This window comes from Lissotriton vulgaris, chromosome 7, assembly GCF_964263255.1.
Source record: "Lissotriton vulgaris chromosome 7, aLisVul1.2, whole genome shotgun sequence".
Lineage (NCBI taxonomy): Eukaryota > Metazoa > Chordata > Amphibia > Caudata > Salamandridae > Lissotriton > Lissotriton vulgaris.
The window spans coordinates 1,308,742,229-1,308,768,503 of NC_141695.1; the positions used below are offsets into that span (position 1 = coordinate 1,308,742,229).

Sequence of the window (26,275 nt, forward strand, 5' to 3'; positions counted from 1 at the left end):
TCCCAGTAAGAACTAGATCAGATTTTGTGTGAATTTGGACTCCCAGGTGGCATATTGAGTCAGCGGACAATTGCATGAGTAGGTCCAGCTGTATCGGGGTGGTGCAAGGGGTTAGGGGAGAAGATAATGGATTTAGACCAATTGATGCGGAGCCCCGAGACCTGCTAAAACTGTATAACTTCCGACAGCACAAGTCTGAGATTTCTCTCTGGCCCCCGGAGATATATTAAGGATACAACAGCAAATGCAGATACTAAGTTGATATCCGAGAAATCTTACTGCCCAGTGACAGGGATATATTCTTTATGCACTTAGTAGTGGTTCCGCAACTAGAGCATATAGCAATTGGGATAGTGGACACCCCTGGTGGGTTCCTCGTGATATATCTGAGACAGACCGTCCTGCCTACCCGCACTCTGGCTCGCAGAAATATGTAAAGTACTATAACCAGTTGAAGGAACCCCCACACCACTCTATTCAAAAACACCCACTCTACCGAGTCATACGCCTTTTCGGCATCTAGAAAGACTGCAGTGGCTTGGACTGCTGTCTATCCTTTGAATTGTCTTAAAGAATGTGCAGAGATTGTAAGTAATATTTCGTCCTGGGACAAATCCAGCTTGCTCCAGTAGAACTACCAGTGGGATCAGGGGAGAATGTAGATTCACCAGGATGTTGGCAAAAATCTTAGATTCCATGTTTAAAAAGTAACAATAGCCTGTATGAGGAGCAGGCGTCTGGGGACTTCCCAGGTTTCAATATTGTAATCAGTTTCTCCCTCATGGTGGCTCGGGCATCTCCCTATGCTGCATCATCCCCTCATACAGGGTCATTAAGTGTTGGAAAAGTAATTCCTGAAAAGCCTTGTAGAAGATTACTGTGAGGCAGTCGGTGCCGGGGCACTGCCTGTACACATTGTTTTAATAGCGGCACAAATTTTTCCATGGTGTAGAGGTGTCATAAGGTGTTCCCTATGGGCATTAGAGAGCCATGTCATTTGTATGTGTTCTAAATAGTGTCAGATCAACTCCTCAACAGTCGCCATAGCGAAATATAATTCAGAGTAATAGCAATGGAACCTGTGGTCACTTCCCTTGATTGTTCTTTGACTTCTAGGATCACTGCTGCCTCCCTTCTAGGTTGTGTAAGTCATGCTAGCGTTACCCCAGGCATTCTCACTCCCCGTAGACCCTGGCTGACACATATTTACCCAACTGTCTTACCTATCCATCCACTGTATTGTGGAAATCCTCTAAAAACGTTTTTAATATCTGCCAGGATTTTAGTGTCACCGGTTTGCTGGTGGGCTTGTTCTAGACTAGCTATTTCCCTCTCCTGTCTCGTTAACCAGTCTCTCAATGACCGGAGAAGCCTGTGTGTTTGGAGATAGTCACACCTCTGATGTATACATTGAACGTTTCCCATACCATTGCAAAGCTATCTAAAGAGCCTATATTTAAATAAAAAAATGTTTCAATCAGCTGTGACATTTCTGATTTAAAAACCAGGTCCATCAGGGAATATGGGGGGAATATCCATAGAAAAGGTGCAGCTGCCCCAACACGAAAGTATCTCTAATATAACCGGTGAGTGAACGGAGTATGTTCTGGGCAGCGTGTCCCATTCAGCAACTTGAGGGAACAGGCTTCTGGAGGTCAACCAGAAATCTATGCAGGTATGCGTGTCGTAATTGGCAGAATGGCAGTGCCTGGGAAACGCTGCCTCCAAACATCACGTAGTCTTAGTTGGTCCATTATCTCTGCAATCGCGCCAGCAGCCGCCGCAGGGCAGCGGGGGGCTTTTTTATTGATCTTTGTCAGGGTTTAATATGCAATTATAATCACCCCCATATTATTGACCTACCTTTAACTCCTTAATAGCAAGCCCAATGCCTGATAGAATTTTGGGTCATCATGATTAGGACCATACACGGTAACTAGTATGGCTTGTCCCGCTTTGACGTTTACCTATAATGTACCTTCCATTAAGGTTTATTTGTAAACACTGCAACGTTACACCCAATTTCGGATTTAGCCATATAAGAACTCCCCTAGCCTGCCGAGTGTACAATACCATGAAAGTTTTTGTGTATGCATTTTACTATTCAAGGCTATGTGGATCTCTCGAAGCATAGCAATGACTATCTTATGGCGTTTAAGATATGCTACCACTTTCCAAGTTTTTATATGCTTATTTAGTCCTGTAACATTCCTAGTCATAAATCGTACTCTTACACTTCTTACTTGTCGCCTCCACGTTTACTATTATTCACTAATCTCTTGCTACATGTCCATATGCCCATCTGGACTTGCTACCTTGTAAGTGCCTGTTGTGCCAAAAAATAAAATACCACACACAATGCTCCCTGCCCCATGCTCTACTCGTCCCTGCTCTCCTGACTCTATGCAGCCCCAAACTTTTTATAATGGATTATTCACATACTCCCTTTTTTTAAAGCAAATCCTCTCTCAACACATTCAGCAAAAGGTTCATAACTGGCCCAGTGTGGATCACACTCTAGGGCGGATGTTGCCCTCATCAGAATCTGCTACCCATGCCAACCTTTTGTTGTAAGTGATAAGACTGTTTGGTACCCAGCTGTTCCTGTCTGGGATAGGATTGACCCCTGCTTAAGCAGTAGGATACCATCCGAGGTCCCCCTTCCCCTGATGCCACGGATACTTACATTTTTTGTTCTGTATAACATTTTAGGCGGGGGGAAGGTCAGTTGACCTTCCAGTATATTTGCAGTGTTCAGCCTCTTCAATGTTTACAATATAGTTTCCATTTTAGGTCTCACCTAGCGAAAGCAGCACATGTGAAGCTTCGCCTTGGCGAGACTATTGTCGTTGCTTCGGTTTGCGAAGGGAGACATACCATGTGCGCGTATGGACAGGCGATGTGCATGGCGTCAGGACACTCCGTTCGCGTGAAAATCTCCTGTCCTGAACCACATGAGCAGTCTGATATATTGGATCAAAGTGGACCGCTGTCCAAGTTCCCTACTTGTAATAGATTTCTCCCCCTAATGGATGAGGTCGAACTGTCCATATTAGAGATGGCAGATGAAGCCAACAATACTGTGGTTGCAACAGAGGGGGGGTTTGGGTAATTTAGATTAACAGGCTTTTTCGGATGAAGAGAAGTCCCAATTCAATATGGGAATACATGACAGTGCTTGTATACAGGCCTCTACAACAGACAATTCTGGGAATGGAAGCCAGCCAAGCTTCATGTGTGATATGCTACAAACTCTTGGTAAGGAAATGAAAGATTCTCTACTTCAGAAAGTAATCAAGCGGATATTAAAAAATCATGTGAAATTAGAAACTAAAAGGAATTCGCTTGCTACTAGAACAATAGCGTTAGAACTCTTGGTAACTGAACTAACTAGCCAGATGGAATAAAAAAAAACCATAGCTGCATTAAAAGGAAGAGACCTAGAAACACAAGATAAGTTGGAGTCATTAGAAAATTCTCAGAGGAGAAATAATATAAGTTTGCTCAAAGTACCAGAAGGAGTAGAAGGGCCTAAACTAAGAGTACCTCGCGAAACTAATAAAGCAGGCCACTCAAGTAGAGTGCTTGGAGGAGGCTCTAATAGCAGACCTGCAGAGTACACAGGGATCCTTTTTAGGCTCAATCCAAACAAAACCAGGCCAAGGAAAATTTTTGTGCATTTTCTGATGTATGCCCTGAAAGAGGAAATACTTAATAAAGCACTGAAATTAAACTCTGACAGTAGATGATATAATGTTTCAGATCAGATGTTTCTGCTATTACGGCTTCAAGCCAATGGGAACTGGGTAAATTATTGTAACCGTTCAAATAAATTGGGGGATACCGCACAATTAATATTCCCTGCCGCTTTGAAAGTAATGCATAATAGCAGGATGTATGTCATTACAACGCGATCTAAAAGATCGCGGTACTTGACAACGCAGGCATTACAACGCAAGTCGTTACGACTTGCGTTGGAGGGCGCAGATTTTGGAATATTATAATTTTATATTCCAACACCAGTCCACGTAACAGTAGGGAAGGTGTTGGAATCTAAAATTACAACATTCCTTGCCCAACAGCGCCATCCAGCGCAAGTCATAGTAACGACTTGCGTTGTAATGGCATCGTTGTAAAGGCACTGCGGTGTAAACACCGCGTTGTAAATGATGTTTACCATAATAGCATGAGTATCTTTAGAAGAGTCGAAGAGGCGGAGTCTTTTTTGCAGTCCCTCTCAGGGGGAGAGCAAGGAATAGAAAAATAGTAGCACCCAGGCTATGGATGTTTGCAAAAGATTAAATAAGTAAGCTCCTGACCTAAGAAGAGGTGTCCCATAGGCCTAGGTACTGGCCATGGAGGAGGTAAAGGGGGGTTCTTCAGGGGGTTTTCACAAAAGGGGAGGGGGTAGCACTGGGTGGGGAGCAGTGGTAGAAAATAAAAATAAAAGGTTTAGGTCCAAAGCGCCAATTCATTGTAATAGAAGTCTTCAGTAGGAATAGAGATCAAAGGAATGGCCTGTCCTGTGGTTGATCAGAATTCCAGGCTAAAGGTGCTCTCCTGGAATCTCAACGGTTTAAGGACAAATGTAGGATGGAAAAAATATTCCAATACTTAAGAGATACACCAGAGCAGATCCTTATCCTGCAGGAGATACACTTGTTGGAGAGTGAGTTAAAGTCTATTTGCAAATCCAGGATATGGATTCAAAGTGTTGTGTGTACTTCACAGCAACACTCAACTAAGGGAGTTGCTATAATTTTAAAGAAAAACTCAGCCATTTCTCTTGAGTCTACTTCGGTGGATAAAATGGGGAGATGGGTTATTGCCGGGGTTAAATGCCATACATTCAAGTTTACAGTGGCGGGGTATTATGGCTGGAATACAGATGATCCAGGACCCTTCAGCAGTCTGTTAGCTGCACTTCTAAATTACACAGACCCACTAATATTGGCTGGAGACTTTAATGTTGTTTTGGATCAGTCTTGATAAATCACAGAGAATTGGAGCTATCTTTAATCATAAAATGGCAGTTCTGATTATAAACACAATGAAACAACTTGCCTGTATGATGTGTGGAGAAACAAAATCGGCAATAAAAGAGAATATACCTTTCATAATAAGAAACTTAATCATGAGTCAAGAATAGATTATTTTCTCTTGAATACTATGCTAATGAAATGGGTCCAGGACGTCAGTCATGTAGGGGAACATCTTTCCGATCACTCAGCTGTTTCTCTAACTCTTATGATACCAGTCAGGCAAAGCTCCAGAAGGTGGACGGTGGAGCGTGCCATCTTTCTGGAGGAAGAAATAATTGAAAAACTAACAGCAGAAACAGAGGCCTTCGTTCAAACTAATTTGGGTAGTGCCCCGATACATATGGTATGGGATGCATACAAATGTTTCTTAAGGGGTCTAATTACCTCTATACAGTTTGCTAGACAGAAAAAATACAACATGGAATTTGAGGCAATAGAAAAATTAATACAAATAATTGAGAATATTATTAATACACAGCAGAGCATTCCCTCAGACACTAGTATGTTAGAAAGGATACAATCTCTTAGATCTGACTTAGCAGTAATCCTTGATCTAAGGCTGAAAAGAAAATGGCAAGCTAGCAAACTAGCTCATTTTGAATATGGAGAGAGTTGTGGGAAGCTCCTGGCATGGAAGACTAAGCAAGATTTGGCCAGAGGTATCCTCCTCAGCTAAATTCTTCCGTTCCAGGAGTCACACTTGAGACCCCAGACAAAATCGAAAAGGCCTTCCAGATTCATTTTGAGGAAGTATACCGTGAGGACCTGAATGTTCAAACAGGTGAGATAAAATAATGGCTGGGTTATACCCCCATTAAAAAGATCCCTGATGATAAAGTCACAGAATATGGATCTTTCGATTTCCAGGTCTGGGATTGTGAAAGCCATTGATTTGGGTAAAACTGGGAAAGCCGCAGGACCGGATGGACTACCTGCGGAACTTTATAAAGCTTTAAGGGATGTTGTTTCCCCAGTTTTGACACTATTTGCCCATATTTTTGAAAAAGGAGGAAATATTCCCCCATCATGGAATGAAGCCACGGTCTCCCTAATCCTTAAACCCTCGAAGTCACCAAGATCCTGTGACTCATACTGACCCATCTCTCTACTCAATATTGATTACAAGATCTATGCAAAAATATTGGCAGAGGCTAAATGGGGTAGCAGAGAATCTTTTGCATAGGGACAGGTATAGCTGAACTTACATATAATTTGATAGGGGCAATAGATATTGCTACTGTATACAAACTCCCATTAGCCATGATAATGATAGACGCAACAAAAGCTTTTGATAGTCAACTGGGTCTATCTAGAATATATATTAAGAGTACACCTAATGGAAACATGTTCCCAGGTCCGTCTCATTGTTATACCAATCACCTACGACAAGAATTTTAGTGAATGGGAATTTGTCTGCTCCTGTCAAAATTCAGAGAGGCACTAGGCAGGGGTGTCCTCTATCCCCAATGCTTTTTAATTTATATATCGAGCCTCTCGCTGAAAAAATTAGATCGTATTGAGGTATACAATCTTTCAGATTTAAGGATTGGGACAAAAAGGTGGCGTTATACGCTGATGATCTAATGGTTTTTACTCCAGACCCAAATGTCTCAATCCCACTGATATAGGATTAAGCAAACCGGTTTGGTAACATCTCAGGATACAAAATTAACGCCACAAAAACTGAATGTATGGTGTGGAATCTGAATACATGTGCCCATCCAATAAAGAAGGTGATTAGATATCTGGGTATACAGATCACCCAAAACATCGTTGAGATTCCAGAATTAAATCTTCAAAGGATCGCTAAGGAAATACAAACTTCCATGACGGCTTGGACTTACTTGCCTTTAACTCTGATAGGCGGAGTTAATTTAATAAAAATGATGCTTTTGCCTAAGATAATTTTTGGATTACAGAATATCCCCTTGTCATTTAACGAAAAAAGTTTAAGATCTCTTCAGTCCAAATTTAACTCCTTTATCTGAGCCTCTAAAGCGATTAGAATATCATGAAAGGTTGCGTAGGAAAAAGAACAAGGGGGGGGGGGGCTGTGCCTACCATACTTTAGTTTTATATGCTAGAGCAGGGGTCTCCAAACCGGTCCTGGAGGGCCGGATCCATGCCAGATTGTTAAAATAACTACATGTATCTCAATGGGGATATCCGAAAAATCTGGCATGGATCCGGCCCTCCAGGACCGGTTTGGAGACCCCTGTGCTAGAGCTTTCTCTCTGAGGACAGGGAAACCTCTTCTGGGTATTCCATATGATTTGGATGTAGGAGTAATATTTAATGCGATGCTTTTAGATGTTGAAAATGGAAATCAAGGTTTTTTTATATGAATTCGGGGACCTGAGATTTTCCAAAAAAGTGTGATTAAAAAATGCTACGCGAACTTGCCGGTACTTGGGCAAAGGTCAGAAAAACTTTGAAGATCAGTTATTTCAGTGCTTTTCCTCCCATCTGGAATGCTCCAGGATCACCTGGTTGGACAAGCGATTCCATGTCAACTCCGCTGATAGATGCTGGTTTTCGGTGCTGGGGCCAATTAGTTTCATATGAGTCTTTGCTATCATGGGAAGAGCTGACTTTACTTACTGACAATAGACTATCAAAATTCAAATACTGGCAAGTAAGAAGCTGGCATCAGAACGTTGGGACAGAGGGGCATAGAAAATGAATTGGAAAATGCTCTCTAGAAATAAACCAGGAAAAAGATGGAGTTATCGACCATTTATTGGTTAATGCTGGACCTGGAGGAAGGAGAATTTAATCTACCGACGGAGTTGTGGGGAGAGAGCTTGCCTGGCGTCCTTCTTAAAGATATATGGCAAGTATCTCTTGGCATCTTGTATACTACGGTTCAGCCTGCGTATCTGAAAAGGAACTATAGTTTCTGTGTACACAGGGTGTACTTGTCTCCACATAAGCTCGCGAAGTTCTCGAAAGGTCCAATACCAAAATGCCCGAAGTGCCATCTTGCCGAAGCAGATGATATTCACATGTTCTTAAATTGTCCCATGCTTCAACATTTCTGGGAGGAGGCAATTAAAGGTATTGGTGATATGTTGGGTCTGAACATTCAGGTAAGACAGCTGTTAGTGTTTTTGGCCTGTTACCAGAATACAAGATGCTTTCCAGATGGGAAAATACCTTATGCTTATATCTGATCCTGTTGGCAAGAAGAGATCTGTAAAAAGTTGATACAGGATATCCCCTCTCCTTTCTAAAGTGGATCATTTCCATTAAATACACAATTAAATTAGAGTTAAATTGGAGAAAAAAAACATTAACGATAATAGTAATAACCGATTTAGACTTTTGGTGTCCGTGTGAGGCTTGGTTTACCTCTCGTGATCGGTTAACTTGATCCAATGATTAAGCCTTTACACTGGTTATACTTTACTTCCCTGGTTCTGTAGGGTGCCCAGGTTTCAAAACAATTTCACAGTGAGGTTTTGTGTAAAGCATCTCCAATTAGCTACAGAGCGCTCCAGTTGGTGCTATCGAGAGGGAGGCCACAGGAGTGATTCCAGAAGCTCTGTACTATCTATTGGCGAATGAGGACTTACAAAATGTAAAACATTTAAAAAAAAACAAAAAACTTTTGTTGCAAGTCATAAGCCTGTTTGGTACCCAGCTGATCCTGTCTGGGATAGGATTGACCCCTGCTTAAGCAGTAGGGTACCATCCGAGGTCCCCCTTCCCCTGATGCCATGGATACTTACATTTTTTGTTCTGTATTACATTTGGGGGGGGGGGGGGGTGGGGGAGGTAAAATGACCTTCCAGTATATTTGCCTCGCCTTGGCGAGACTATTGTTGCTTTGGTTTGCGAAGGGAGACCAACCATGTGTGCGCCTGGACAGGCGATGTGCATGGCGTCAGGACACTCCGTTCTCGTGCAAATCTTCTGTCCCCGTGTAGGGCTACACAGCGCGTGTATTGCTGGGTGGCATGGGGCTGGTGCAAGACATTCGGCCGCAGGGGGTGAGGGCACTAGCTAGGCAGGTAGGGTACCTGGTTCAAAATAAAAGGGGCTTTCTGTAAGGATGGAATCAGGGCTGAATAGATATCGGGGTGATCCTTCTTAGCGAAGGTGGAGAGCTAGAGAGACTGTTGGCATGTCTCTGGGGCTGGTTGTAGGTCACTGGTGAAATGCATTAAGGCTGGTGCAGTATGGGGGCAGATATAAGACGCTGATGCTCAAGGGGTGGGTGTGGTGTACATTATGCGTGAATTTTAGGGTACTAAATTGTATTAGGGCTGATTGTAGTTCAGGGACGTGGATAGGAATTTGAAATTTGTCTTAGTGATTCATCCATTGGAGCATGTGGGGGATGTAGAGATTGATACAAGGTCTTGGACTCTTATGCGGACATAGGGGGCCTCAGCGAGGTGCAGAAACTGATGCAAGATAATAGGTATTCTCATGGGAGGCATGGACGCTTGATAGTGAGTCATGGGAACTAAGGCATCTAGTTTGACTGGTGGGAGCCAGCAGGGCTGGTGGCTGCCATGATGCTGTGAGTAGGGGCCTATTGAATACTGGGGAAAACTGAGAGTATTTGGGGCTGCTGGGAGTAGTGGCAGGGATTGGGAACAATTGGGCATGAATGTGAGTTGATGGGAGGTTTGAGACTGACTGAAGTATTAGAGCTGATTAGAAGTTTTATCACCTATGGAAAGCATGAGAATGATGCAAGTCGTGGAGGTACTGGGACTGGTGGACTGGGTAAGTAGATGACATTTTGGTGATGATTGGATTTAGTGTTTCAGAGCAAATAGTTGTTTAAATGGAAGGGCTGAGATTGGGTGAATGTTGTTTAGGGCCTGAAGTGGGAATAACTGAGACTAGTAAGTTAGTAATCATGGGGTTCGGGTCTAGGGTGAGAGATTTGGGTTGCCGTAACATTAGTGTGATGGTTAATTGTTTAGATGGTGCTTACGGAGTGATAATATGGTTCAGGGACTAGTTCAAATGGGGCTTGATTGGTTGAACCATGGTACTGTAGGAGGCTTAAAGTGGTAGGTTCCCGGTGGACTTTATTAACAGATTTTTAGTGACTATTGGTGGTGGTGTGAATTATTGTATGGTTCACACACAAGTAAAGGCTGTGGAGTAATCTTTTTTGTATGTTTGCTTTTGTTAAACAAATTTGAGGTTTTTGAGAGCACTGAATAGCCAGGGTGAGATTTAGGATTTGTTGACATATGGATGCATTGAAATTATCTTCTGGAAGTGACAGTACGGTTTTATTGGTGCCTGCATGCGTTCCATTTCTTTGAAGTTATTTACATTCATATTTAGTGGGAACAAATCACCCATGAGGGTTTTAGTGCTATTGCACGTTAACAGGCAGAGGAGATCAAAAGTCAGTAGAGCCAGGCGTTTATATTTTTTTTAAATGGGGCTAGGTCAGGGCAGGACCGTGTATGTAAGGATAGTCCGTTCCAGTGATGGGGGGGGGGGGGGCAGGTATGAAAATGATCTAGATGTATGTATGCGGCAAGGGCATAGTAAAGCTTTGTCACTGGACCTGAGGTTACACATAAGGATTCAGCTTGTTTCACAGGTAGCGGGGCCATTTCGTGATAAGGACCTGTGGACTAGATAGGACTTTGAAGAGTGACCGCTTTTTTTATAGGTAGCCAATGCAGAGATTTGAGCGTAGGCTCGGAGGGGGAGTGGGTTGGCAGGTTACAAACCACACCGGAAGCCATGTTTTGTACTACCTGTAGTTAAGCTAGGAGAGCTTCATATGCTGCTACCAAGAGGGCATTGCCATAGTCCAGGCAACTTACAATAGGAGCCGGAGAGGCATTGTCTGGTCCGAAGGGTCAGCCTGTGGAAAGTTTTCCTAAGTAGGCGCATAATCCTGAAGCTGGAACTGTAGACGCGGTTTACCTGTTCTTTCAAAGAAAGGCAATCGTCTATCATGATGCCCAAACTCGATACCGTTTTAAGGTGGGGGCTGACCCCAGATCTTGGGGCCACCTCTCTTACTACCAAAGGGCTTGGGGCTTGCCGAAAAGGCCGGATTTCAGTCTTTCCACTACCCAATTGAAGGCAGCTGGCCTACTTCCAGAGAGTAATTATCTTTCCTGCGTTCACTTATAATAATAAAAAACATTTATTAAGCGCCTGGTTACACAGGAAAACAGTGCGTCCCCGCGCTGTGGATGCATACCGACAGAACTCTAAAGTAGGCCCAACAACACAAGGGAGAAAAAGAGCAAAAGGCAGCAGATACAACTAGACCTTAGGGAACAAGTGGGTTTTAAGTTTCAGCCTAAAGCGCAATTCCGAAGGCTCCATCCGAAGTTCGAGTGGTAGTTCATTCCAGTATTTACTGACCAGGAACCTAAAGGATCGCCCTCCCATCCGTGCTCTACGGATACGAGGGACCATCATCTGCATACTACCCATGGATCTCAACGACTGTCTAGGGCGATACTGTCATCATCTTCTGGAGGTATGTAGGGCCACGGCCATGAGCGATGCGGTGTGTGATGCACAAGGTTTTAAACCGAATGCGTTCTTGCATGGGAAGCCAATGCAAGATTTGAAGGGCACGCTTTCCTGATGACCTCCTAGGTCGTTTTAAGACTAACCTGGCCGCCGCATTCTGGACACATTGGAGTTGATTCAGGCCCTTTTTGCTAAGCCCACAGAGCAATGAGTTCCCATAATCGAGGTGTGGGGTGACTAGGGCATGCCCTAGGGTTTTCCTAGCTTTAAGAGGAAGCAGATCTAAGATCTTGCGGAGGACCTTAAGTGTGCCGTAGCATTTCCCGGCTACAATCCTCACATGTTGGGAGTAAGAGATTAGAATCTAAAACAACCCCCAGATTTTTCACCGTAGCTGATGGAGTGGGCATAGTACCCAAATCAGCTGGCCACCATGCTGAGGTCCAGACGGAGGGAGACAGACCGATAACCATGAGTTCCGTCTTATTGCCATTAAGGCGCAGACAGTTATTCTTCATCCAGCCAGCAAGTGCCACAAGACAGGAAGAGAAGTTCTCTGCTGCCCCAACTGGGTTATGAGATAGAGTAATCACCAGTTGGGTATCATCCGCATACGAGACAATATCCACCCCATATGATTCCACCAACCTTGCAAGGGGTTCCATATAAAGATTGAACAACGTGGGGCTCAATATAGAGCCCTGCGGAACCCCTTGTCTAAGTTCTCGGTTTGGATTTAAATGGGGGTCAGTGAACTTGAAATTTCCTGTCAGCCAAAAAAGAACTCGTTGTGGTTTTAGTGGCTTCAGGATTAGGCCACCTGGAGATAAGTTTATATGATATAGTTTTGAACCCGCATGATCCGATCACTTGAGCAGGGGGGGCCACATGGATATTAAATAGGGTGGGACTCAAGGATGAACCATGTGGGACCCCCTTGTCAAGGGCATGGTACGATATCTCAGTCTTTAAGCCAGCAGAGGGCTTTTCCACTAACACCCATCTTTACAAGTATTTGAATCAGGATAGAGTGTTAGATTGTGTCAAACACAGCGGCTAGGTTGAGTAATACCAACATGGCTGGGTGACCTTCATCCAGGGAGAGTTTGATGGTGCCTAGAACAGCCACCAGTGCAGTTTCTGTGCTATATGAAGCAAGGAAACATGACTGGGAGGGGTCTAGCAAGACGTGATCTATTTAATCAGAGGCTTCATTATTTTGCTGAGAAAAGAGAACAACAATGTGGGTCTATAGTTAGCAAGTCTGCTGTGGGTTTCTTTAAAATAGGTCTGACCTGGGCTGCTTTGCATTTTATAGGAAGAGTTTTGGTGCTCAAAGACTGATTATACAGATCCTTGATCGTGGGGAGAAGTGCTTGGGCCAGGATCGCCATGATGTAGGGAGGAGAGGGATTCTCTGGTGAGCCAGATTTGATCTTATTCATCAAGACCAAGACTTGCTGGGAGGAGACTGGATCAAAATTTCCAGAAAGGTGTGGTGATTAGTGGCTGAGGATTCTGGTGAGGCTGGTCCTTCCTGTGACACCATTTTAAGGATGTGGTAGATTTTGAAGGTTTTTCTTCAAAATGGTCCAGAGGGTCAGCATAGACAGACTGGGATAGTGAGATGGGGTAGGGGGAAGAAGGGAGTTTACTGAATTCCTTTAGAAACTTTTATAATTATTTTGTTGAATTTCCCACATTGTTAATTTTATCTACTATGTGGGTCTTTCTTGCTTCCTTAATGTTTTTAGGACTCGCCTAGCGCTGAACCTCGCATGTCCTCCTTGCTCAGCTAGCCTTATTGTGGTGGACTTGTAGCCTCGCCCCTCATTTTGATTGGCTGGCGTCATCATTTGTTAAACGCTGGCCTCTGATTTAAAGTGAGGCTTTTTTGTTACCGCCCTGTCTCCTTTTGGCCCTGCTTCACCCATCCAGACTGAATTGTTTGCTTGCGGCGTTACACGGTCTCCTTGAATTAGTCGGTGGGCACTTTTTTCTCATTTGCGCACATAGACTACTGTTGTATTGGTTGAAATATCTGTTCTTTTATTATGAGCACCACTGATGTATAAAAACCTGCTGTAGCAGAAATAATACGCCACTGCTTCTCTGCGCATTTCCTCGCAGTGGGCAGTAGGTTCTATTTATTTTGATGGGCGCCCCTCTCCCGTTCACTCCATGGTTCAACCTTGCCTGTCCATGCACGTGGCGCAGCATTGTGCTCCGGAAAGCCATTTCTCTCCGCGATCTCAGCCTCGAGCTCAGAGCAATGTTACAATTAGGGCCGGCGCTAGGCATGGGCAGTGTGGGCAGCTGCCCAGGGCCTCGCGCTCAGGGGGCCTCGCGCCCCTGTGAAAGGTCACACCTCCTCAGCCCACCACAGGGCCCCCTGCCTCACCTGATTACATTACGGGTGGGGGAAGCGACAACCTGAATGGGGGACGGCACAATGGCTGGGCCAGCAATTATGTTGGCCTCACAATGTCAGGGGCAGGGCAGCGCCTCGGTTAAGTACCGGCCATTATCGGCGCTGTTTGTGCATTTTGTATCTTGGCAACAGAAGGCCCCTTTGGTTCCAGCACAAGCCGGAGACAGGTAAAAGGAGGTGGGTGAGGGGAGGAGGGAGCAGCCTTCGAATCTTGATAGGGCAGTGTCTCTCATCTTCATTGAATACAGCTAAAGTTTGGTAATAATAATGCCTGTGACATACAGTGCTCGATACATTCTTCCTAGCTCGATAAATTAAAAGCAATTAATTCATTTATGCAGAAACACCATCTGACTCATACTGATCAGACACAGGGGGGCAGTATTACATACAAAACATAAAAATATTTACCGTTCTCGTTGCCATCTAAGCTAGGTACAGCTACCACTTTATTTTCTGTCCACTATTAAAGAACACCCCTTGAACTGAGGTTTTTTTTGTTGTTTTTTTTTTTACTCTGATGAGCTCTCAGCAGTGTCTTGGGAAGTGCCTTGTTATTGTTTGAAGGCCCATGGGAGGGCCCCCCCCTCCCAAGGCCTTCAAGCACTGGATGGAGCTGCAAGGTCATAGTGTGGGGGCCCCCTTCCCTGGGCCTTGTAGCCTTTGGTGTCTGTTTCAGAAAGCGCAGCAGGAGTGTAAGTTTTAAGTAGGACTCATTCATATATTGGTGATACATTTGGCAAGTCAGTGAAGGTGGCAATGTATGCCTCTATTGAGCCTGTCCTGGACTACATTATGATTATCATCTTTGTCATGGCAGTGGGCACCATAGCCATCGGTGGCTATTGGGCAGGAAGCAGAGACGTTAAAAAGTAAGTGAAGCAAAATCAGTTACCGTGGAAACCACGTTCATAAGTTACTAGTAGAACGCAACAGCACCTTGCCGTTTAAGTATAGTGGACCTTTTAAAAAAGTGCTCTACGCTTTAAATTTTGACCTGGGGCTCCCTTTAACATCCTTGGCTACCGTGCTCATTCTCCGCCCACAACAGTTTTCAGCTGTGCCAGAGGTTAATACATAACTGTTTAGCATTATTATATGTATCTTTTGGTGACAAACATCCCCGTGATTCAAATAAGTGTTCAGTAATATCCAAATTGATCTTTAGGCTTCAACATCAACCATATAGTTTTAGAATGTAAATATTTTATTTTTTACTAGATAGTTCGAACACCTTTCGTCCCAGGTCTGATCCCTTGGAGATAAGTATGCATCTGGATGCTCTCCCATGATTGTGTTGTTTTAGAGCTGGAATTTTGTTGACACAGGTCAAATATACAATGAAGTGTCTCAGTTACATTTAGTGATCTTTGAATCGCTGGAACCGACTAGGGTAGTACTGTCTTCTTGACTCCACATGTTGTCATGTAAAAACACACCACTGTGACTGGGTTTGCGTATTATGGGTTATAAAAACAAGCATTGGCATAGCCAATAGGTCTCGCTTTTGGGACCTTCTAAGTATTTAGTTATGCAGCACAATATCTTTGGTGCAACCACATTAACTGTTGCATGGCTAAACACTTATAAGGTCCCAAAGGCGAGACCTATTGGCTATGCCAATGCTTGGTGTGGTTGTGTGTGTGTGTGTGTGTGGTTGTGTGTGTGTGTGGTTGTGTGTGTGTGTGTGTGTGTGTGGTTGTGTGTGTGTGTGGTTGTGTGTGTTTGTGGTGTTGTGTGTTGTGGTTGTGTGTTGTGGTGTTGTGGTTGTATGTGTGTGGTTGTGTGTGTGTGTAGTGATGTGTGTGTGGTTGTTTGATTGCAATATTTCCTTTTATCTGGATATTTGCTCACCTGTTTTCCATCCCCTCTACTTTTTGTCCATGTTACTGATATCCACATTAGTTAGCTTCAGTGATACCAAATTAGATCAATAGTACTGTGATGTTACTTTCTGTGATGTCACTTCTTGTGACGCAATATTCAATTAGGGGGGCCTCACATCTTCCCTTTCGCCCGGGGCCTCAGAAGGCCTAGGACCGGCCCTGGTTACAATCACAGGCAGAACATTAAAATATAGTATTTGCAGGTGCTCTACAAAATTCCATGTGCATAAGCACACAATTTTTCTGTTAATTATTGCGTTGTTAAAGCCTGTCTAGGATGCAGGTAGGTCAGAATTTGCAGCTAAGGGATGCTTATGAGACACTTTTACAGACTCAGCAATGGGAGGTATTTTCATTCTTTTTTCGTGTTTTAAAGGGAACCTTCATTGATTGTTTCAAAATAGAGCACTGGATTAGCAACCACATTACAAAGTCTTCCTTTCATTTGGCAAAACCTGTTTTGTCACTAAACAAACGTTTGGGGGGGAAAATCGGTGACATGCAAAACAATGCAAGTAGGGAACTGCAGACAACAAAAAGAACCGTAAACAAAGAAATACGTGGGGGGGAAGAGACAGGAGAAAGAGAGAATGGGAAGACCAATAACATTAGAGAAGTCCTAGAAATCAGGTAAACTTGCACATAGTAAAAACATTATCTGCCCAGGAGAGAGGACTGCGCAGATTGGAATCTAAGGAACTCTGAAACGATAAGACACTGGAACTATCAGGGGAGGATTGGCAGACAGAGGAAACTGATGGTGAGCAGGAACAGCTATAAAAGTGGAACATATGAGAACGCAAATAGCGAACAGCACGGATTACATTGAAGCTGTCCATAAATTTGAGTGGCTTTTCCAGTCCTGATGTTTTCTTTTCATTGAAGCACGTACATGATAATGTACAGGGTCGCTGATCAGCATAAAGTCAACAACTCCAGGGAGAGACAGCTGGGTTGTGAGCAGTTGAAGCAGTGTGACGTAGCATTTTGTAAAGAGGTGAGTCTTCAACTCTTTCCTAATTTTAAGCAGTGTTGGTGCTGTTCTGATGGATATGGGTATGTTGTTCCAAACCCTGGGTGTATATATGGAAAAGACATAATGCCTTGTGTTTTTTTCCAGATATACATTCCTTATTCTGCAGTCTGATTGTGTCCTGGCTCTGCATTTGCTAAGATCCATGAGAGATGGGGAGCTTGTCTGCAAGATAAGTGGGGTGCTGATCGCGATGGCTTTGTAAAACACGCTGCTGGTTTTGAAGATGGTGCGGGCCAGCAAGGGGAACCAATGTAGGTCCATTAGGATGAAGGTGAAGTGTTCATATTTCATCAGGCCCAGGATGATATGTGCTATGGTGTGTAAGAGGCTCTTAAAGGGTGACAGTGGGATGTCTGGAAGGGCCTTATCGCCATTCACGCGCGAGTACAAAGCTTTGAACAGCTGTTTCGAAGTTGCTTTCAGAAACTGTTTCACTTTCTAGTAACCGGCTACTTTTTTTGGGGAAATGTGTTCCTTGAGGATGTGGTTGGTGTCCATGATGAATCAAATCAACTTGTTATTCCGTGAAAGGTTGTGTTCATAGCCATCAAGGTACAAGCCATTGAGCCAAGGTTTGTATGGTGTCAGGTGCTTTGCTGCATTAATTCAATAAGCTAGTGCCAACTGGAAGTTGCAGTGAATGTACTCCAGTCAAACATTTACACTAATGTTCTAGATTAGAGTTGTTTGTATAATGACAAATTTATTTTATCATGTGGTCCCCATGTAACCATAGGGGACTTAATGTTACAGTTCATTTTTTGATACCCAATTCTTATTCAAAAAGTTATTAGGACATGTCCTGCAGAACTTACTGGATACCCAGTTTCCTTGGTAGTCGAGTAAGTTGCTTCTCGATGTGTGTTGCATCTATGCAACTTCTTGGTAGAAATCGTAGACACTTGGTTACCCCTAGACCATAAAGTGCCTTTGTGGACCAATAGATACTGAGATACTCCGTAGGTTCTGGAAGCAGTATTTTTCATTTAATTGCAACTTTACCACATCTATACCCCATGCATAGACTCTTACGTATTTTATATTTGTTCAGAACAGCATCATGCTCTTAGCATAGGTCACCTGGTCCCAGGCAAAGAGGGGTGGAAAAGGCTATCTTCATCCAAATCATGCAGCAGTATCCCTGTGACTAGGCCCCAAAGGAAAGTGTATTTAAATACTTTGTCAGCTGTCTTCATACAGCTCATCTCTCAGCTATGCACTAACAACTTGAGGTGTAAGGAATCTTTTTTAGTGAAAAACAGGGGAAGGTAGCACCAAATTGGTTTGCTGTGGAGCTATCAGTGCAAAGGTGAGACCTGGCCAGGTGCTCAAACACAAAGTTGTTGCTATCCAGCAATGCAGAACAACTGCACCTAATCTTTATCATTCTAATCTAACCCATCTCTCTTTACCTCTCTAGCTGTTCTGCCACTTTTCCACCTTACCTACTTCAGTCTAGTGTCTCCTTCCTCTTTGCCCTCTCTAGTGACCCCTCTCCTCTCACTAACAGATCCAGCCACTTTTTAACTTCAACAACTCATTATACCTTGCCTACGCTCTCTGCACAGTCTTACTCCATACACACCCTCCTACATCGCCTTACTCAAGCACAGCCTTCTTATATACATTTCCTCCTCTAAGCACTCCTGCATTAAAACACTCGGACTTAACTAGGACTATCATTTACACACTGTCTATAGGGAGTTGACCACATGTTTATTCAAACCCTATATCTGTAGGGACCTAACCTAATGCACTACCTCAGCAGGGATTTAAATAGGCTATCAGTAACACACTATTCATATGGGGACTTCTACACAAGTTTAAACACACACCAGCTCTGTGGTGATCTGGCATCACTATAGTCGCACTGTATGGGAACCTGAGCCTCACTATAATTACACATATCTCTGCAGGGACTCGTGAATGACTAACCCAACACACTATCTCAACAGGGACTTAACTATGACTATACTTAAAACACTAACTCTGCAGGGACTTGAGCAAAAGTTTAATCCTACTCTATTTCTGTGGTGCGGACTGTATCACTACACACATACACTAGCTCTATGGGGATCTGGGCATCGCTATAATCACACACTATCTCCGTGGAGAGTTGAGAGTGACTTACCTAATAGTGTGTCTCAAGAGGAACTTAAACATGACTAATCTAACTCATTATCTCAACAGGGACTTAACTATGACTATCAATTACACCCATCTCTACAAGGACTGGAGCACACGTTTAATTGCACAGTATTTCTGTGTGTACTTGGGAAATACTAACTTAAAACAGTATCTCAAGAGGGAATTAAATCTAACAATCATTAGCACACAAACTCTACATGGACTTGAACATAATTTTAATCACATACTATAGCAGTGGTGACCTGGGCCTCACTATGATCAAACAGTGTTTCTATAGGAACCTAGTCATCACTATAATCACACACTGTCTGTGGGGGCATCAAGATGACTAACCTAAGAAAGTATCTTAACAGAGACATGAATATGACCATCATAAAACCTCTAGCTTCAAGTTACTTCATCACATGTTTAAACACACACCATCTCTGTGATGGCATGGACATCACGATCAACACACACTATCGACATAGGCACCTGGGCATCACTATAATCACACATAACTGTGTGGAGTCAAGTGAATAACTCACTTAACACACTATTTCAGCAGGGACTTAAATATTACTTTTTTTTTTAAGTATTAAAGAAAAATGTATTCAGCTTAAGATGGCATACAATAAAATATTACAAATCACTTAAACAAGTTAGAGAGGGCATGGTAAACCAAAGAGAAAATAGAAGAAAGGAATATACAATGCATAAAAACACAATACAGTCTGATCATTTGGCAACTTTAAAAACTTGAGATAATATAAGAAGATGTTTGATAATAACAAGTCTTAAAGTTTTTTGTGTGATAGGAAGGTTTTAAAACTTCCTGAAGAAGAGGTGGGGGGGGCAAGAGTTGTAATGGAGGAGTAATCCAAAAATATCACTATCATTAACACACTATCTCTAAGTGGTATTGAAACATAAGTTTAATCACACACTATCTCTGTGGTGACTTGAGCTCCCTATAATCACACACTATCTCAATGGGGACCTGCACATTACAATAATCACACAGCACCTCTGCTGGGACTTGAAAATGTCTAACATAAAACACTATCTAAAAAAACCTGGGTTATGAGTAACACACTATTTCTAATGGGACCTGAGCACAAGTTTAATCACACACTGTCTGTGTTGACATGGACATCACTATAATCACACACTATCTTTGTGGACACCTGGGCAGGGGCATATTCAGTTTTATTTACTCACAAAAACAGCTAATTTCCCTCTGTTCCTGAAAAGAGGATTCACTAACCCCTTTGAGAAAGCCTAGCTGTATACACAACATACACCGACATACAACATTTGGGATACTAAAAAAATTATATGTTAACATTGTGAAAGACTCCTGTAATTAAGGGGGCTCATTTTGAAATGTTTATTCAGATGAAAAGTACAGCTTTGTCAGCCAAAGTGAAATTATCTACTTTTACACAATGAGCATAACAGCTTAATTTAAGAGCTTAATTTGTACTACCATCAACGCTGTTGAAGACTCTTATTCTTAACATGAGCAATTCTGGGAAAGTGCTTTTCTCTATGAACAAGGCAGAGTTTAAGAACTCCTGTATTGAAACCCAAACATAAAACGTGACTCCGAAATTCAAACAATCAATCAATTAATGCTTTATTTCGCATTTAGAAACTAATGCATAAAAAGTTCATATAAAAATATACAAACCTATCAAAAAATTATCATAAAATGCTTATCTTAAAAGTTTAACTTAAAACCCTTAAAAAGTGTATAAATCTCCACACTAATTTATCTGGTTCTTAAAACCTTTAGATTTCTTTGGGCTGTACATATTATACAGGTTTTTTGACATTTGATCACACTTTCGCTAACCTGCGAATTTTTTATGCTCTACATAGAAAGGAGGCCACCGTCAGGCATAGGTATGGAGTCTCTAATTGTAACATTACAGTTAGTGAGGTAATGTAATTTCGCAAACAAAATTTCTTCCGTAGTGGCAAAATAAATCTTTTCTTCTCGGTTTCGTGAAATAACACAAAAACATATGTGTATGATTGATTGTTTTGAGTGGGATTTGCACAAATATCGTCTGTGTCTCAGAACACATTCGCTGGGAAACCCAGCATTAAAGTTACATACCCCAACCGAAACCTCATTGAAATAAAAAAAATGGCAATTATTGGTCACACAAGCAAGGTACAAAGATAGAAAGTGTGCCAGAGGTGGTCTCCTAATATATTCAATTACCGTGGTTTTATCTTTATTTCTCTGTTCTCTTTCATGTGCACGTTCCTCTTAAAAAGAATGTATTAATTTCGCTTTTGAGAAGGATTCGCATTGAGCAGGGTCATCATAGAGGGAAACCAATCCCAGAGCGTCCAATGTGCACCATATATAGTTTAGCCACGTTTTGTGCCCATAAGCCAATTTCATGACCTCCTTTATAATACATCGGTTTATCTGTACAGCCTCCCATTTCCAAATTTACAGCAAGAGTAGCAAAGGCGCCATTTGATTCTATCACAAATGTAGGGTAAACCTAGTTCTTTATGAGTAATTACATTGGTACACACCTTAGGGGTGAACAGTAACCTCTTGGTGAACCTATCTTCTATTTTTTGAAGGGTGTCCACGTTGGTTTTACCCCAAATGGCCGCCCCATATGTGGCCACAGCGACAGTTTTTGCCAAGTAGATTTAAATATCTGTAGTATTGGTTTGTTGCCTAAGTTCGATGCAAACCTAATGATTGCTGCTATACTTTTGTTCATCTGTGTATCCCTCGACAATCGCAGTATTTTCCAGTCTAAGTTATTATCAAAGGTATTGCCTAGATATGAGAAATTAGCTGCAATATCAACTTTTCTCTGTGCAATAGCAAGATTTACTTCCTTTTTGCTTTTCCCAAAACACATATTAAAAAAACTCCACTATGTTCACATGTAAATCAAGGTTTTCCATAAAAGAAACCTAATGGGTGATGCAATTTTGTAGGGCTAAGGGTGTTCATGCCAAGAGGACCGCATTGTCTGCGTACAACAGGATGGGGAATCGTGTTGTGCTTGCGATCAGAGTGTCTATTATCTTTTCAACCAAATATTCATTTAGTTTGTTGGTGTACAATGAAAACAGGAAGAGGCAAGTACGCAACCTTGCCTTACACCATTTGTTATGGTTAAAAGATATAGTGCATTCACCCCCCCTACCATGGCAAACCTTTACTGTAGCCCCTGCATACAGTTGTCTTAAGACTGATTATTACTGCCTCTACCCCGATTTGCTCCATGACCTGCCACAACATGTTATAGTTAATGCAGTTGAATGGGTCAGAGAGATCCTTGCATGCCATATAGGGGTTCTGTAGTAGGTGATCTCTGTGTATAGTCATAGTCTAGTGAATAGTCCCACCCATGTGCGTGGACCCCTGAGCAATCAAAAATAATCTCTAAAACGGTCTTCATTGCAGTCCTGCATAGACACTCAAGAGAAAATTAAAGACCATAATGCAGAATGTACCTACAAGGCTACACTGTCCAGTACTTCAACTAGAAATTCCAAGGATATAACACCAATAACACATTTAACACACTCTGTCAAATTTCACCCATAGAGAAACTTTCCTCCCCTCACCAATTGCTTGGAATGATAGAGAGGAAGGGATGGACAGACAAGCCTCCATAGGCTGCCATTATGTTTCTGGAAAAGGGATACTGTGCCTTTAAGAGACCCTCTGTATCCCAGCATGCACAGCCCACTCCTTTTACTTTATTTTTTCCAGCTCCTGCTAGCAGGACCCTGGAGCATTGAGCTCTCCCGTTTTGGGTGTTTTGTGTAATTTTTGGCCCTTTTGAAGTGTTGTAGTGTGTTCACTCAACGTAATTTTGCTTCTTCACTTTGCTGGAGTTTTCTGGTGATTTTGGCCGCTCTTTTGTCCAATATGCCTGCCTTTTTTTATAAATGCCCAGAGTGTGCCAGGAAGAAGGCAACATCTGATCCACACAGGATGTGTATCCTGTGTCTCCCTTCTTCTCATGTTCCAGGGACTTGTGAGATCTGCCTGCAGTTTTCCAGTAGGACCCTGAAGGACCGAGAGAAGATCAGGCTCCAAAAGGACTGGAGCAAAGAAGACAGCATGGTCAAGGTGGGTCTGGGCAGGAAGGGGCTTCTTCCTCTGCGTTGATAGCCTCGACGTCGAGAGGAATGACCACGGTCTGCTCCCCGTCTCCCCAGGGCTCTGGGTCGAAGCAACGTCTACGTTCGATGTCGAGGGGATTGACGTTGAGACCTCAGACGTCGAGGACTGCTTCGTCGTCGAGCCATCATCAACGCCGAGAGGGTTCAAGGAGGTGCAGGCGCTCGCCGTCGAGGCGTCACCTTCGTTCACCATCGACGTCGGCAATCATACACGTTGAGAGGGCGATCATAGACGTTGAGAGGGCGATCATAGACGTTGAGAGGGCGATCATAGACGTTGAGAGGGCGATCATAGACGTTGAGAGGGCGATCATAGACGTTGAGAGGGCGATCATAGACGTTGAGAGGGCGATCATAGACGTTGAGAGGGCGATCATAGACGTTGAGAGGGCGATCATAGACGTTGAGAGGGCGATCATAGACGTTGAGACGGCGATCATAGACGTTGAGACGGCGATCATAGACGTTGAGACGGCGATCATAGACGTTGAGACGGCGATCATCGACGTCGAAAAGGCGCTCCGCGTAGAGGAGGAAAGCATCGTCCTCCAGGAGGCGTTCAAAAGCCAGGACTGTGTCCTCGGTTTCCACAAGTCCACGGACACGGCGGCGCGGTCACTCTGCTACCAGGGTTACGGCCTCTAGGTCCCCCGCCACCACCTACGGAACCACCGCAACCAAGGCTCCCGTTTCGGTTGAGATCTCGCTCCAGACAGAGGGATAGATCCAGGAGTAGCCGTCGCTCTTCTACGAGATCCAGACGGCGCCACAGGAGGGACCGTTCAAGGTCCCGCTACATGGATTCGTCCAGTACCAGGGACTAGTCACCTACCCTGTCGGACTCCCCTCGGACGAGGGTGTTTCCAGTAGACGACAAAGTCTCCTTCCAGGACGTGTTGCTACGAGGGGCGACTAAGCTGGGCATCACTCTCACTGTGCCCGCGCCATTGACTTCCATCATTTTCGAAACTCTGCACAAGAAACAGTTATCTCGCCCTTTACTGCCCTTGGTGCCTGGGCTGGTGGAACCTGCCATGGAGCTGTTCCTCACTCCTGTGGCTACGAGGTCGGCACCTTCAAGGCTGCAGAAGAAATATAAGACACCTGACTCAGACCCAGTGCTTCTTCGGTTGGATCCCACGCCTGACTCGGTAATGGTGACTGCAGCAAGAAAATAGGACGCCACCACCCCATCATCGACAGTGCCTCCTGACAAGGAGAGCCACTGGATGGATTCGGCAAAGTGGTACAAAAGGGGGTGGTGATGGACGGCTATCTGAACTAATCAAACCCTCCCCCAGTCAACAGATCTGGGTTTAATCCATCACCATTCTTTAGCCCACTCTGCCACCCCAGTTCAGACATGGCCATATGCAAATCAGTCTGACCCTGTGCCTCATGGGAACAGTCCGAACTGCCAAGCCATGCCTTCCCTGGACCGGACACAAGCTTCTGAGGACCGGTTTCTGGCATTTCAGCTGTCTTCAGCCCGGCTTGCTTGAATACAGTGGCAATGTGATCAAGGGACCCACGTCTGATCATACCCTGCCAACTTATGGTGAACAAAGTGGTACAAAAGGGGGTGGTGATGGACGGAGCATCTGAACCAATCAAACACTCACACCCAGTCAACAGATCTGGGTTTAATCCATCACCATTCTGCAGGCAGGAAGGTTTGCGGGATGGCCTCCACATCGATGAAGACCGCGAGTGCCTCAGCACTGTTGGGACGTTACGATTGGGCTCTGTGGGAGTACCGCCAACAGTTTTTGGAACACCTTCCTTGGGGGAAAAAGGGAAGATTTCCAAGAGATCCTTGCTGAAGGTCTGCTGGTTTCCAACCAGGTGATAAGTTTGGCTGCGGACTCCTCCCTCTTGGCAGCCCATGGGTACTGCCATGGGGTCAACCTGAGGCGCCATGCCTGGTTGCGTCTTACATCCTTAAAGCCCGAGGCGCAGCAGAGAGTTGCCAACCTACCCTTTTTGGGCGAGACCCTCTTCGGGAAACATACGGATGACGAGATGGCCCGCATGAAGGCGGAGGCGGAAACCCTGACGGCTGTTGGGTTGGAAAAGCCTAAGGAACAGAAAAAGACCTTCCGCCTGTTCCAGAGGCGGTACGGGGCGCAAGGCAGAGGGCGAGGTCGACAGGCTGGACTGCAACAGCAGCAGTCCCAGCGGAAACCGTTCCAAAAGCGCCAGAGGGGCTGAGGTGGTCAACAGTCTTCCTCCATGACCAAAGGCCCGGCTGGGTCTAGGCCCTGAGGTGCTACTTCCCCTTAATCTGTTACCCGCTCCGGTTGGGGGAAGCATTCAACATTACCTGGCAGAGTGGAGGAACATTCAGGACAAGTGGGTGCTGAATATTGTTTGCAATGGATACAGTCTTCGTTTCACCAGACCGCCTCCAGCAATTCCACCGGTTGGCTCGCAGTTCCAACTGCGCGAGCTCCAGGGGGAGGCCAATACCCTGTTAAGAAAAAGGGCGATAGAAGACGTCCCTCTGTCTCAAAGAGGAAAGGCTCTTTACTCACGCTTCTTCCTAGTACAGAAGGACAAGAAAGAGTTCAGACCCATTCTGGATTTGGGACAAGCAAACAAGTGGATTCGCAGGGAGAAGTTTTGCATGCTGTCTTTGCACCAGATGTATCCTCCGCTGCAGAGAGGAGACTGGCTGTGCGCGATAGATCTGCAAGATGCGTACTTCCATGTACCCATTGCACGGAAACATCGGAAGTTCCTGCGCTTCCTTGTCGGCACCAATCACTATCAGTACACCGTACTACCGTTTGGACTGAAGTCTGCACCCAGGACTTTTTCTAAATGCATGGCTGTGGTAGCAGCGCACCTGAGAAAGAACAAGGTGTTTGTCTACCCGTACCTGGATGATTGGTTGATCAAAGCCGCCACCTTCCAGGAAGCGCAATTGCACTTCAACCAGACGGCCGTCCTGCTGAACCGTCTGGGGTTGCACATAAATCTGTCCAAGTATGTCCCGATTCCTGTGCAGTGCCTGCAGTACTTGGGAGCCTCCATCAATATGCTGTCGGCAAGCGCGTCTCCTTCGGAGGAGCGACGCTTATCCATCCTTCGGAAGGCT

The 26,275-nt window shown here is 44.2% G+C and overlaps 1 pseudogene; it reads left to right on the plus strand.

The window, feature by feature from the left end:
* LOC147703565 (uncharacterized) overlaps positions 1–26,275 on the plus strand; it is a 137,508-nt pseudogene that overhangs the window by 16,277 nt on the left and 94,956 nt on the right.